The 14,446-nt window shown below is 28.2% G+C and overlaps 1 pseudogene; it reads left to right on the forward strand.

Annotated features, from left to right (window-relative positions):
• The first annotated feature begins 1,826 nt into the window (after positions 1–1,826).
• LOC129317467 (probable terpene synthase 2) overlaps positions 1,827–14,446 on the forward strand; it is a 45,637-nt pseudogene continuing 33,017 nt past the window's right edge.

Below are 14,446 nucleotides of genomic sequence, written 5' to 3' on the forward strand. Positions count from 1 at the left end.
ATCAGTGGAATAAAACATATCATCATCTAGTACAGTGCGCAGCACAAATCCAAACAAGTCAGATGGTGGAATGTCAATTATTATTGAAGCTTCAAGTTTCTCATTCAATGAAAGATACTCTTGGTTCTCAAACAATGATGGTATTTCTTTGCCTGGAATGGTAGCTCCGAAGTTATAAACCGAAAATCCCCATCGGTGAGCGTATGTGCGAGGCTGAAACAGAGGAAATTTTTCATATAAAATGTCAAATCGACATTCAATTAAGATATATAATGAAACTTTTGGTCTCTCAAATTTTCTTCAGTTATCAATTGGATCCCTCAAGTTTAATTTTTATCTCTTTAATCCCTTAAACATATCTTAGTTATTGTTTAAAAAGAAGATAATACTATTAAAATCTACTGTGATGGATAAGGAACTATTGATGGTAATCATGCATAATAATGAAAAAAAAAGTATAATTATTTCGGTAGGAAAAAATAGACTTAGAAATTTTAAAAAATAAAAGAAACAAATCGCAATATAAGAGAGTATATTGAGAAAAATTAAACTAATTTAAGAGCTACTTTGTTCTCATTTAGGTACATGTATATGCCAAGTCATCAACATACTTTACACATTAGATTAATTTAAATGAACTTGAGGGACCAATCAATAAAAATTAAATTTAATGGATCAAATTGATAATTGAGACAAACTTGAGGAACATATAGATGAATATATATTAACAAATATTCTTACCTGTCCAATTAAATGAAAGAGACGTAATATTTTTTCATTTGACAAAGTTTCCAATGAAGCATATTCTCCTCCATCAGTTGTGTCTAAATCTGGTGAAGGTTGTGGCAATGACTGAAGTCTTGGGCAGGAATGCAAACAAAGGAAATATAGTTTCATAAGATTAGAAATGCATCTAGAAGGTAGATTCACAAATTTGTTCCCACTAAGATCTAATCTCTCTAGTGATGATAAGCCTCCAAGATCATTTGGAAAAGATCCATCACCAATATCACAATAGCTTAAATATAATTTTGTTAGTGACTTAAGATTGAAGATAGAATTAGGCAATATTAAGCCTGTAGGAGATGATAATGAGATCCACAATTTAGACTCTGGTCCTTTGCATCCATGGAATGACATTGTTTTCACATTTTAATTCGCCCTATCTATTTCTGATTTGGATCTGGTGAAACACACTCTTTTGAAGAGAAAAGAGAGGTAGGTAAGGCTGAGTCTTATTTTTGCTGACAATATGATTCTTTACTTAGATTCAGGAAAAACAATCAAAGCAAGATAAAATAAACTGTGAACAAGTTTTTTTTTTTCCTTTACTCCTCCTGATTCAAAATATAAGCATTTTTTATCTGTTAATTTTAGTTCAAAATATAAGCAATTTAGTGTTTGTAAAACAAAATTCCCATTTTATCCATTATATTTATTAACCTAGATTATTGTGCCCTGAAATTTATGACCTTCTTCTCACGCATTATAAATTGAAATTAAGAAAAACAACATATATTTTTATGATAATAGAGATTTTATTGGTATGTGAGTTATTGTCAAAATGTGCTTATATTTTAAACCGAAGAAGTATTTCTTAATTATAATACGAGCCAAGCAACGCATAGAGAATCATGAGCAGTAATTGTGGAGGATCTAGGACCTTGACCAATAGGGAAAATTTAATTATATTTTTACAAAATATATAAAAAATTATTTGTTTAAGTTGAGCATTGGTCCAACATTTTGTATTTATTAGGCTTAAATAAAAATCTCAAAGACCTATAAAAGAATGTCGAACCCAAACATGTCTAAATTTGGGGTCAATGGGGTCAAAATATAAAGTGAGTGGGTTCAAAATCACAAAATTGTGTTGCTAATTTTATGCTTTTGTCGTAGATAATTTAAAAGTGGAGTCCACCTCCGTGTGTCAATTTCTCTCTTTGCAACTTGATAGTCGACTTGACATGCATATTAAGACAAACAAGCAACAAATAATGGATGCAAGGGGGGAGATAACAAAAATATAGGCTCAAGTACATCTTTAATTAATTTAATCCTTTAATTTTATATCAAATTTTATTTTAATCCTTTAATTATAAATAGTACCTTTTCAATCATTTTAACACTAACACCGTTAGTTTCATCAACAAGAAATTTTTACATTGAACTTTTAAATATTAATAAAGTATTCTCAAATGTTAATATATATAAGTTTTATTTTTTAAATGATAATGACTGATATAAAAAATAATGACATGAGGATTAGAGGATTAAAAATATACTTTGCAAGACCAAACTAAAATCTTATATAAAGTTATAGGACCAAAAGTATACTTTGGCCCAAAATTATATGACTTGTGATTTCACTGCAAATTTTGTGGTAAGACTTCTTTCTGCAATTGTGATGAACTTGTAGCAGAAAATTTCCTGTCCACTACATCATTTTTTGCTTCAAGCAACTGTTTTGTTTTCTCTTTTGCAACTACCTAACATATGTATTTAAACAAACGAGCAATAAATGGATACAAGTGACATGACAAAATATTATATGACTTGCTAGTGATTGTTTCATCATATGTATAGCTGTGTTTGAAAATTTGAAAGTTGAGCATGGCAATTTTAAGGAAGAACTAACTACTGATGTTGAGGGAATGCTAAGCTTATATGAAGCTGCACATCTTAGAGTTCATGGAGAAGACATATTAGATGAGGCACTTATTTTCACTACTACACACCTTGAATCAATGATCGTTCGTTTGGTTCGTCTCTTGCTACAAAAGTCAATTACAGCTTACACACCCACTTCGTAAAAACTACCCCAGACTAGAGGCTTGGCATTATATTTCCTTTTACCAAAATGATTCTTGCCACAATGAAGCCTTGCTCACCTTTGCAAAGTTGGATTTCAACATGCTTCAAATGTTACATCAACGTGAAGTTGGAAATATTTCCAAGTTTTCATAAACTGATAACCATAATAGTTAGGGATAATGATACTAAAGTCCCAAAACAATGTATTTATGACAGTTAAGTTTTCAACAAAATTTTTAATAAAGTCATTTGTAAATATATATTAATCATGTGGTTGCAAACTTAAAATTTTTAATTGAAAATAAGATATTTAAATTCTAAATATAAATTTCAATTTGTAATTGGGATTTCTATTTGCAACTACTTGAATTAATATTTACAACTTAAGTTTTAAAAAAATTTGTCAGAGACTTAATTGTCATATATTCTTTGTTTCAGGACTTTATTGCCATTTTTCCTAATAATTAATGCTAAAAAAATGAAGGATTAAATGGAAAATTTACCCCTAAACTATAAGTCTCAGAGTGTCTAGGATTTTAAACACATTTTTTGTATAATGTTCCCTTCAGCTTTTAAAAATAATATAATGTTGCCCATACCTTCAACAAATGTTAAGTCTAACCATTAGTTGACAAAAAATTATAGAAAAGAACCTCAAAATTATTGAAAATTTTTTTTTTGGGTTTTTTTTTTTGCAATTTTGGATCCCTTTATGATATTTTATATTCTTTTCTATAATTTTCTAGTCAATTAACAATTAAAATTAACTTTTATTAACGACAAGAGTGCTAGGTATTGTATTGTTTTTAAAAATTGAAAAGAAATATTGCACTAAAAATAAGTTTAGGATACCAAATATTTCTAGATATATAGTTTAAGGGTGAAATTGCTCTTTAGCCCATTAACATATATTAATTGGAATAGTAATTTTTTATATAACATATGCCCTACTAAAGTCTTAATTATTTATTTTGATTATATACAGATGGTGCAAAGAATTAGATTTTGCTAAAAGGCTTCCTTTTGCTCGTGATAGATTGGTGGAATGTTACTATTGGATATTGGGAGTGCGTTTTGAGCCCTACTATTCTCTAGCAAGAAAAAAATAACAACCAAAGTTATTTCCATCATATCAGTCATTGATGATATTTATGACGTGTTTGGCACACTTGAAGAGTTGCAACTCTTGACCACGGCGATTGAGAGGTTTAAATACATATCAACTTCAAATCAATAATTAAACATCTTTTTTTTTTTGGAATTAACTTCCCTCCACTGTGGTTTAAGAAGAACTATAAATTTAGACCGTTAAATTAAAGTTAATGATATAAATTTGCTAGTTTTAAAAAATACAGATTATTTTGTATCATTAAAATTTAATTTCAACAATTCATATTTGCAATGAAAGCCGTAGTGAATGAAAAATATAGTGAAGAGAAACCAAAGTCTTTTTCTTGGTTGAATGGTAAAATTGCCCCTATATTATAGATCTAGGAAAGTGTAAAAACCTAACTCAATTTTTGTATAATATTTTTTTAACTTCTGAAAATAGTGTAATATGACCCTTATTATTATATTTGATTATTAGTTAGTTAAAAAATTATATAAAAGCACTGAGAAAATTTTCTTTATTATAGTTTTGATATCCTTTTTTATAATTCTTAATAGTTAAAATTAAATTTTATTAACAGTAAGGATGATATTGCACTGTTTTTAAAAAGTTAAAGGAAACTATTGCATACGAAAACAAAAATTTAGCCTTAATTTTTTTTTAATTCAAGTAGAGAATTTAATTTAACTATAAGTCAAAATTAGGAGAGTTCTGAAAAATGCTATTTCAGATGGGACATCACGTGCGTTAATTTTTAGATATTTATGAAGACGTCGATCAAGAAATGATCAAGGAAGGAAGGGCATTTGTGTAAAGTATGCAAATAGTAAGATACTTTTTCTTTCATGCCTCTACTAATTTCTGATGCAGAAGGTAACATTTGGCTAAAATTTCATCAAATATCAGTGGAGTAGAATCTTTCCATATGTAGAATAATTTTATCAAAAAAAAAGAACAATTAAAGTTGAGAAATTAATTTGCAAATCCTTGTAGTTTTTTTTCATTTTGAATAATATTCCTATAATTTATTTTATAATTAAACCCTTATAATTTTGATTTCTTGAATTTATTAATCCCTGAATGTCAAATTCTTGAATTTTTTTAAGAAATAAAATTCATCAAAACTTTTATATTTTTATTAAAATATATATAAATTCTTAATTAATTACATAATTTTATATATCAAAATTTATATAATAATAGGCGTCATTTAAATAATTTTTATACATACAGAATTTTCATAAAAAATTTACAAAATTATAAAAAATCATTACATCAATTTTTTTTCTTTTTTGACAGAATATTAATAAAATTATATATAAACTTTAAAAGTGTTTTTAATTTGAGAAATTTAATTATTCATAATAATTTTAACCTTCAAAGATTAACATATCTAATGGATTAAACTATAAAAACTTGATTAAAATAAATAGAGAAAAACTTTAAAAACTTGTAGATTAATTTTCCTATTAATGTTTAGAGGGTGAAATCACAATTTAGCCCTTAAACTATAGGCCAAGGAGCATGTGAGAATTTAAACTTGTTTTTGGTGCATTTGCACTCCTAAACATTCAAAATTGTGATATATCCCCTGCTATTAATTTTGACTATTAATTAACTAAAAAATTATAAAAAATGACCAAAAGAATCACAATAAAGGATCCAAAAATTATAGAAAATTACCAAAAAAAAGTAGAATTCATAACATTTTAGTTAACTAATGATGAAAGTTAATGATTGGGGAGATTTCCATGATTTTTAAATGTTAAAGGATGAAAATGAACAAAAGACAAGTTTAGATTCTTAAATACTCTTGCCTCTATTTTTAAAGCCAAATTACAATTTTACTCATGTTTACTGACATATGAAGACTCCATTAGATGACATTAAGAATAACAAAAATTTTATGATGGAATTTTAAATGGAATTAAAGTTTAAAAAAATGATCGCAAAAATTCTGCAATGCCTTATTTGCAACAAAACAATCTGCCTTATATGAAATCCATCCCCAAAATCAATTTGCAATATTTTATTATTATTTTCATCACAGATTGTTGTGTGATTAAAAAAAATAAACTACTTGAGAAATGACGTTCATTCTCTTTTTCTAATAACAAGTTACGTTCATTCTCTTCATATTCCTTTGCATTATTTTATGAGTTCTTCCCCCTTTGGTTTAAAATATAAGCAGCTTTCAACAATAATTCACACTTAAATAAAGCTCTTATTTTTATGAACATATATATTGTTTTCTTTATTTACTCTTAGTTCTAATTTATGATGAGTGAGAAGGTAATAAATTCACAGTTAACACAAGAATCTAGATTAATAAATATATGAGTAAAATGAATTTCTTTTACAAATACTAAATTATTTATATTTTGGATCATGATTAGCTAGAAAAATGACTTATATTCTGGACCCAAAAAATTAATCATTGTTATTGTTGGTTGATAGATGAAAAGATTGGCGCAAGCCTATATGGTTGAGGCCGAGTGATCTAATAGCAATTATACACCAACGATGGAGGAGTACATGAGCAACGCATTAGTATCTTCTGCGTCCCAAATGCTTGCAGCCACATCATTGATTGGGATGGGATGTATTGCAACAGAGGAAGTCTTTCAATGGTCGGCCAAGGACCCTAAAATCATTAGAGCTTCAGAAATTATTGGAAGGCTTGTTGATGACATCATGACTAGCGAGGTACTAATTAATTACAATAATCAATTTAGGATTAATGGGCAATTTTACTTTTTAAACTATAAGTTCAGAAAATTTTTGAGAACCTAAACTTATTTTGGATATAACTTTTCTCTTCAACTTTTAAAAACAATGCAATGTTACCCCTACTATTAACAACAAAGGTTAATTTGAAGTGTTAATTGATCAAAAAATTTGCAGAAAAGAATCCCAATTGTTATAAGTTAAAATACTGTATTAATGATGAATTACAAGTTTTCTTCGAAAAATACAAGTGCACCATCAAAAATTAACAACTCACTAAATATTGAAAACGCCACATCTGCCTTTTCAAGTAAATATTTTTTATTTTGATAATACTGTGATTTAATAATTATTTAATTTGATATTAACAGTGATTAATAATAATAATAATTATTATTATTATTATTCTTTTTTTGGCAGCAAATGTTTAGGTTATTAATTGGTATATTAATGACATAAAATTTCTTATATTATATCTTATAATTATAATAATACTGAAAATCATTATGTTAATTAGTTAAAATTATATTTTTTTAAATTTTTTTAAATAATTCAGGTGGATTTCCTAAGGTTGGAAAGGCTACCTGATTATTTTGTCTTAAATAATTTAATTACATATACTTAATTTACTTAAATTAGCTCATTTATTATATTATAATTCATGGTGAAAATAATAAAATAATAATGATACTAAAGTTATTATATTTATTATAATTATAGTAATAATATTTATGATTATATTTAATACAATATTATTTAAAATTATATATATTTAATTAATAACTTTGTGGGTGTAATTAAAAGCCTAGAAGTGACGTTTTCATTCTCGAGAATTTTGAGGTTTTGAAATTTTAAAATTTAAAAGCTCTTGGATGCCCTGGGGATGGCATTTCCACCCTTTAGAAACGTCACTTGAAGCTTTTAAATTTTAAAATTTAAATGCCCTCAAGTGGCATTTTTAAGGATGAAAATGTCACCTCTGGCTTGTAAATTTAAATTTATTTTATTATGATAATAATAATATTTAATAATTATATATACTTTAATAATAAAAATAATAAATTAATAATAATAAAAATTATTTATATTTCTTTTTTGTAATGTTTAGGTGAGTAATTATTATATTAATAACATTGTATTTCTTATATTATAGTTCTTATAATATAATAATACTAAACATCATTATATGAATTATTTAAAATTATTTATTTAATTTTTAAAAATAAATTTGGTGGTGTTTTGTTATTGAAAGCCACTTGATTGTTCCATAATAAGGGGCTGTGGCATTTCATGTAAAAAACGCCACATCTTGTTATTGTACTAAAATTATAAATAATAGAATAATTGATAAGCAGTGTCATATTTGATATAAGAAATGTCACCTAAGATCTTTTAGCTTTAATTTTAATGGCTTTTTGTTTTTAATTGTTATAAAATACATGTTACTAAATTCCATTTTTATAGTAATGAATTTTCTTATAGGGTATTTCTTTATAATTTTCAAGGTCTTTTCCATAATTTTTTTGGCTCATCTAAATGATTTTAAAGTTAACATTTGTTAACTATAAGGGCAACATTACATTGTTTTCGAATGTTGAAAATGAACATTGCACTGCCAAAAAAAGTTTAGAAGACCAAATACCCTATGCAGATAATTATTAAAGGGTGAAATCCAATTAACTGTAACTGTGTGTGTGTTTTTTTAATTATGTTACAAAATAAAGGACCATGAACTTTCATGATATCTCAATAATCCCAGATCTTTAATAGAAAATGACAATTAACGACCTTGTAAAGATTCTAATGACAATTAACCTTTGAAATATTGAAATATAGAAAAGGACCATATCGTCTTTACTTGATACTAATCAATAAAATAAACTCACTCTGAATTTAAGAAAAGTTAGTTGTGAATTTAGGAAGATCACTTATGCATATATGGAATGTTAATTGTGAATGAATATATAGTTCCATGAATTTAAACATTATCACTTTAAGTTTTTAGAATGTTACTTATGAATTTATGAAGTCACTCCTGAATCCACATGTATAACTTTATGAGACTATATATCATTTGCAACTAAATTTGTTGGAGAAAATTACATGAAAGTAATATAAATTTTGATGCTTTGCCACCAGTCATTTAAGTTCTACTTAGCTCTACTCTATTATCTAGAATTTTTATCTATAATTTTTATAAGTAACTAATTCAAAATTCGTAATAATTTAAAACTTTATTATTGATATGCATAGCAAAACTATTTAATCCAAAAGACACCTATTTATATACTAGTATCTTTTTTTCTAATGTTAACAATGATTTACATCAATTGTTTAAAATAGGTTAGAAAATTCTTTATTTTTTCCCAAAGACCACTAAAAAAATAAAGGACACCATTTATTCAAAGAAACTGTGAGCAAGATGATGGTGTCATAAGTCAAAAAAAGAATCAAGAGAAGAGGATGTGGAGGTAGCACACAATGTAAAAATGGTGATTTTAGGTAGGTGCATTGAGGTGAGCTCGAACATGCGACCAAATTTGTGCTTAGTCTTGTCTAAGACCATATACACACAATAAAACCACATTTATTAAATAACACATCATAACCCATATCAACTAGTTGTCCAACAAAAAGAAGGTTGAAGCTAATGGAAGAACACAAATATGTATCATGAATGGCTAGGGAATGCACGGAGTGTTATAGGATGGATGGAAGTAGAGTAGGAGTCATAGAGAAGAAGAAATTTCCTAACTTGTCAATATGATATGTCAAAAAAAGTACACAATAGTAAGTAGATTTATCCAATGAGAGTAGATAATGAAGCAGATGGCCTAGAGGACTTGGAGATAAGTAAGTACACAACAAAGTTTCAAGTTCAACCAAAGAAGATTCTAAAGGTAGGACTACAGCAGATCACATTTTGCCAACCAACTATGTTAACTACAAACCATTTAAGCAACTACGATAGATTAAGTAACCATTTTCCCATTTTTAAGGAAAAGAATCTTACAAAGAGAATGAAGGATGAAAAACACACCAAAAACCAAGAATGTACTTTAAATGGAATAACTCTCAAACCTAAACAATGAATCAACGATCTATTATCATTGAAAATGATGCAATAGATGTTCATACCTATTGACCAAATTTCAACATGATCCAATGGTTAACGAATCCACAAACATTTATTTACTAGAGCTTCCCTATGGATATGAGGAAATACTTTTGACGTGGATCTAAACTCATGATGAAGGAGGGCAACACTAATGCAAAGGAAGGTTAACACTCTTCCAAAACTAACTTATGATGAAAAATAATATTATATGGCTCTAGTATCACGAAAGCTATCAGAGATAAGAGAGATAAAATTAAAGAGAGATTTGAAAATGTCACATGTATTATTGATCTAAAGGGTAGATTATATACATTAAAAATAGACAAACAATAATGAATAATAATTATATAATAATATCTCCTAATAATGACTGAAATATCTACACAAAATGATATAAAGTATTTGAAAAATATTTTAGATAACAATACCAGAAGCTAAGACTCACTTTCATCTCCCATGCATAGAATTCCCCTCAGAAAAAATGAGGGAATGGAAGTGATGAGAAAAGTACAATCCAATAATTTATATGTAGCGAAAATAAATTATTATCACTTGCTACAATCTCAGAGGAGCAATTAAACAAATATATGAAAGAAATATATAGCCACAATTAAATGAGAGATACCAAAATTATTAATATGAAAAATCCCTCAATGCAAAGGTAAAAACTATGGGTCCTCTAGACCAATGAAAGGCAACTCCAGTATGATCAAAACAAAGTACAAGAGTTTTAATCAAATACACGAATAACCAACCAAGGCACCAAAGCAACAAGCTTACAAAAAAGAGAATGAGAAGGATGGAAGCCACTCAAACCTAGGGCTATGGGGTGAATAGAATGACTCTCACACTAGGCAACAAGTCAATGATTCAACTGTTAAATATTAAATAGTTGTTATAGCTAACCAAATTTCATCTTGATTAACAAATCCTCAACTGTAGATTTATCAAAACTACCCCATAACTTGTGCAAGTCAACCTTGAATATGACTTCTCTCTCATTTATCCTAATCAGATCCCTGTCCACTTTAATTAGTAAAACTCATAATGAGTTTTAATATGGGTTCTTTCAACATAGGAAGGGAGCCTAACCCCAACAAGAAGAACCCTAGCAAAGCAAAAACTTTGCAAGATGAAAACCACCTGGTTTTATCTGGGTTAAAAAAAAAATTCCTCTTCTGGATTCTGTTAGAGAGTAACTTTTGAAAATGAGTTTACTTGGGCTTACCACCTTAACAATCCTATCTAGAAGTATAATCTACCCCTTATGATGCGAAATTATCATAATAATATTATAAATTATATAATGCAAAATTCCTCACCGACAAGCTTTATTTATCTATCAACATAGCCCCAGAGTCACTTTCTCATACGTGCAAGAAACTCGGCATTAACTTACAAGTAGCAATTAGATAATTGAAATTCCTATATATAAATTAGGTTATACAGTATACTCATAACTTAAGTTTCTCACTCAACTAAGATCAGAGACACATATCCATATCCATTATGTCTTTTGTAGCAACACCTCTTGTTACTTGATCCCCTTGCCCTCGTCGCTCTAGGAATTATCACCCCAACATTTGGGGGAACCATTTCATTCAATATGCTTCAGAATCTTTGGTATTCACAGCACTTTTTTTTAGCAGTTGTTTCTGTATAAAAAGATAATCATATTTAATTGTATTAACAAGCAAGCTTAATCCTTTGGCTAGCATGTTAGAGAGATCTATATAATTATGGAATAGTTCTTAGGTCTTTTTTTCTTTGACTTGCAATGTACATCTTACGGAAGATGCTTGCCTTTGCAACTGAGAAGCCTACAGAAAAAGGATCCAGATGAATTTGCATGAAGGGACTGCTGAAATGGAGGAGCAGATTAAAATACTCAAAGAAGAAGTAAGGAAGTTGCTTGTCTTTGCAACTGAGAAGCCTGTAGAAAAAATGAATTCGATCGATGCAATCCAACGTCTAGGTGTGGACTGCCATTTCGAACTTGAGATTGATAATCTATTGCAGCTGATTCATGTGGTACAATAACTACTTTTGAAGAAGACGACGACCTTAATGCTCTTGCACTTTTGTTTAGGCTACTAAGGCAACATGAATATCGCATTTCACCTGGTATTTTAATTGTCACTTGTAAATTTTTGGAATGTTACTTATTTATGAAGTCACTCCCAAATCACAAGTAATGTATAAATTTATGAGACCAAATATTCATTCACAACTGAATTTGTATAAATTTACTAGTGACCTCCCAAAAATTTACAACTAACTATCCTCAAATTTATAAGAATGTCTATCAATTCACAATTAACTTTCCATTTATTTACAACTAATATTATTTAAATTCACAACTAATTGTACTTAATTCATCAGTGAATTTCCTTGGTTATTTTAATAATAATTATTCATGATAAATAAAGACCATGATCATTCCATAACATTTCAATAATTCAAGGACTTCAATTAATTGTCATTAATGCCTTGACAAGATTTGTAAGGGTCATTTTCCCTATCTTTAATGATGATTAATACCTTTACAAATTCCGTTATTATATTGCTATTTTTCCTTAAGATTTTAATACACACGTAAGAACCAAACCCTAGTCCTCCACCTAATCATACAACTTCTTCAAAACCTTCCCTGGCAAATGATATACACGTATCCTTCACACCTAATTTCATTGTCGCCTGTCTTTTTTATGCAATATTGTCATCCAGCGTCTGCAGAGAGGCATGTGTCGGTGGCGAATGCACCTATATTTGAACGATGCACATCCAACTCTCATTTTTGGGGAAATTACATGAAAGTAATATAAATTTTGATGCTTTGCCCCATCTAGTTATCAGATTTTGCACCTAGCTCCTATGAATCTAAATAATTTTTAATACACATTTTAACTAATTCAATAATGATTCATAATCAATGTTAAACTTTTGTTATTGATATGCATAACAAAAATATTTAATCCAAAAGACATCTATCTAATAGTTTTATTTCTTTCCAAAGTTAACAGTGATCTTACATATTGTCATTACAATAGTTAAGAAAATCCTTTATTTTTTCTCTCCAAAGATTGTGAAAAATAGGCGGCACTATTGACATAATTGTTTAGTACAGCAATACTTACGGAAATACTCTTACTAACATTGACAATAAAATTATTATATACTTATCGCAAAGTAAAAAAAAAAATCAAGTAGAGAACAATTATAAAATATGTAACTTTAATTTTAAATTATTATTTTTCGAGCTTTTAATTTAAAAAAAAAGAGATTGCACCTCCTCATGTAGTGTCCTGGCTCTGCTGGTAGGTGCCTTGCGTTTTAATTATTTGCTAATACAAATAGTTTCATGCTAATTTCCATATCAAATTATGGTGAGTTTTTTTTTTTGTCACAACAGAAAAAATTATATTAATAACCAAATTTAAAAGTTATAAAGCAGAGTATAAGCAATCTAGAATCCAACTAAGGCAAAGTAACCCAAAACAAACAGTAAGAAAAGAAACTCAAAGAGTAAAGGAGCCTAACAATGACCGATATAACCACTTGACAACTTAGAAACCCTATTCCGATCGAGTTGGGATGTGGGTTTAGACATCCTATCAAATGAGCACATCTTTTTAAAAAATATATAGTTCACTACTCATTATTGACTGAAGGAAACTTGGAATCCACTTGAAACTATACAATCACAAAGCTTTGCTAAGATTAAAAAAAGCCACATGAACCAATTCAAGAACTCAAGCAAAATATAACCTTGAAAGTAGCTTGCAACATAGAATCACTATTAGACTCCAACTTTGTGAAGTCTCCAAATTTTAATCACAACTTAACGTACTCTATCATGGTAATTATGATTAAAACCCCTCAACTAACCTTTTCCATGTTAGAATGGCTTGACCATATTTAAGACTAACTAACCATAGTAGAAAAGGAAAAAAAAAAAACTAAATTTGAAAGACTGCTAGAGTTAAAAGAATTTAATTTATAATTTTGAAAGCCAACAAGGAACTTCTACCATGGTAGAAAAGATATGAACTAATAATAATGATAATTTACTGTAGTAGAAAAACTTTAAGCCTTAAGTTTTTTTTTTTAATATCAAGCTTCAAGCTTTTTGCATTGTGTGCCACGATACATGGCACATAAATACAAACCCTCACTTAAGCCCATTATATTGAGCTCAATCTAGCTTAATACTAATGCTGGACCCCTAACAACCCTTCACTATTAGAAATTATGTTTTTTACATCACCTTTTAACGTTGATTTTACAAAAAACTATGGTTATAAATAAAGCAGTGGCAAACATGTAAATAAGTTGAGATATTTGAGGTTAAAAGTCTTTTCCACATTGATTATATGAGTAACAAATGTGAAAAATATGGTTTCCAATGTCAGTTACCATGTAACGGACGTGGAAAACCCAAAAAATAAAAAAATTTAAATTAAAAGGATACGGCACCGATTATATGAGAAACTGATGTCATATCACTTATTACATTAAAAAAATTAATATTGAAAGTTTTAACATCAGTTACTATGGTAACCGATGTTGAAAGACAAAAATTAAAAAATTTTGAAATTCAAAGGGATACGATACCGATTACGTCGGTTACATGGGTAACCGACGTTGTATCCCTTGAATTAAAAAAATAGCACTTG

This window comes from Prosopis cineraria, unplaced genomic scaffold (assembly GCF_029017545.1).
Source record: "Prosopis cineraria cultivar Desert tree isolate PC_DT_omini unplaced genomic scaffold, ASM2901754v1 PC8, whole genome shotgun sequence".
In the NCBI taxonomy this organism is placed as follows: Eukaryota; Viridiplantae; Streptophyta; class Magnoliopsida; order Fabales; family Fabaceae; genus Prosopis; species Prosopis cineraria.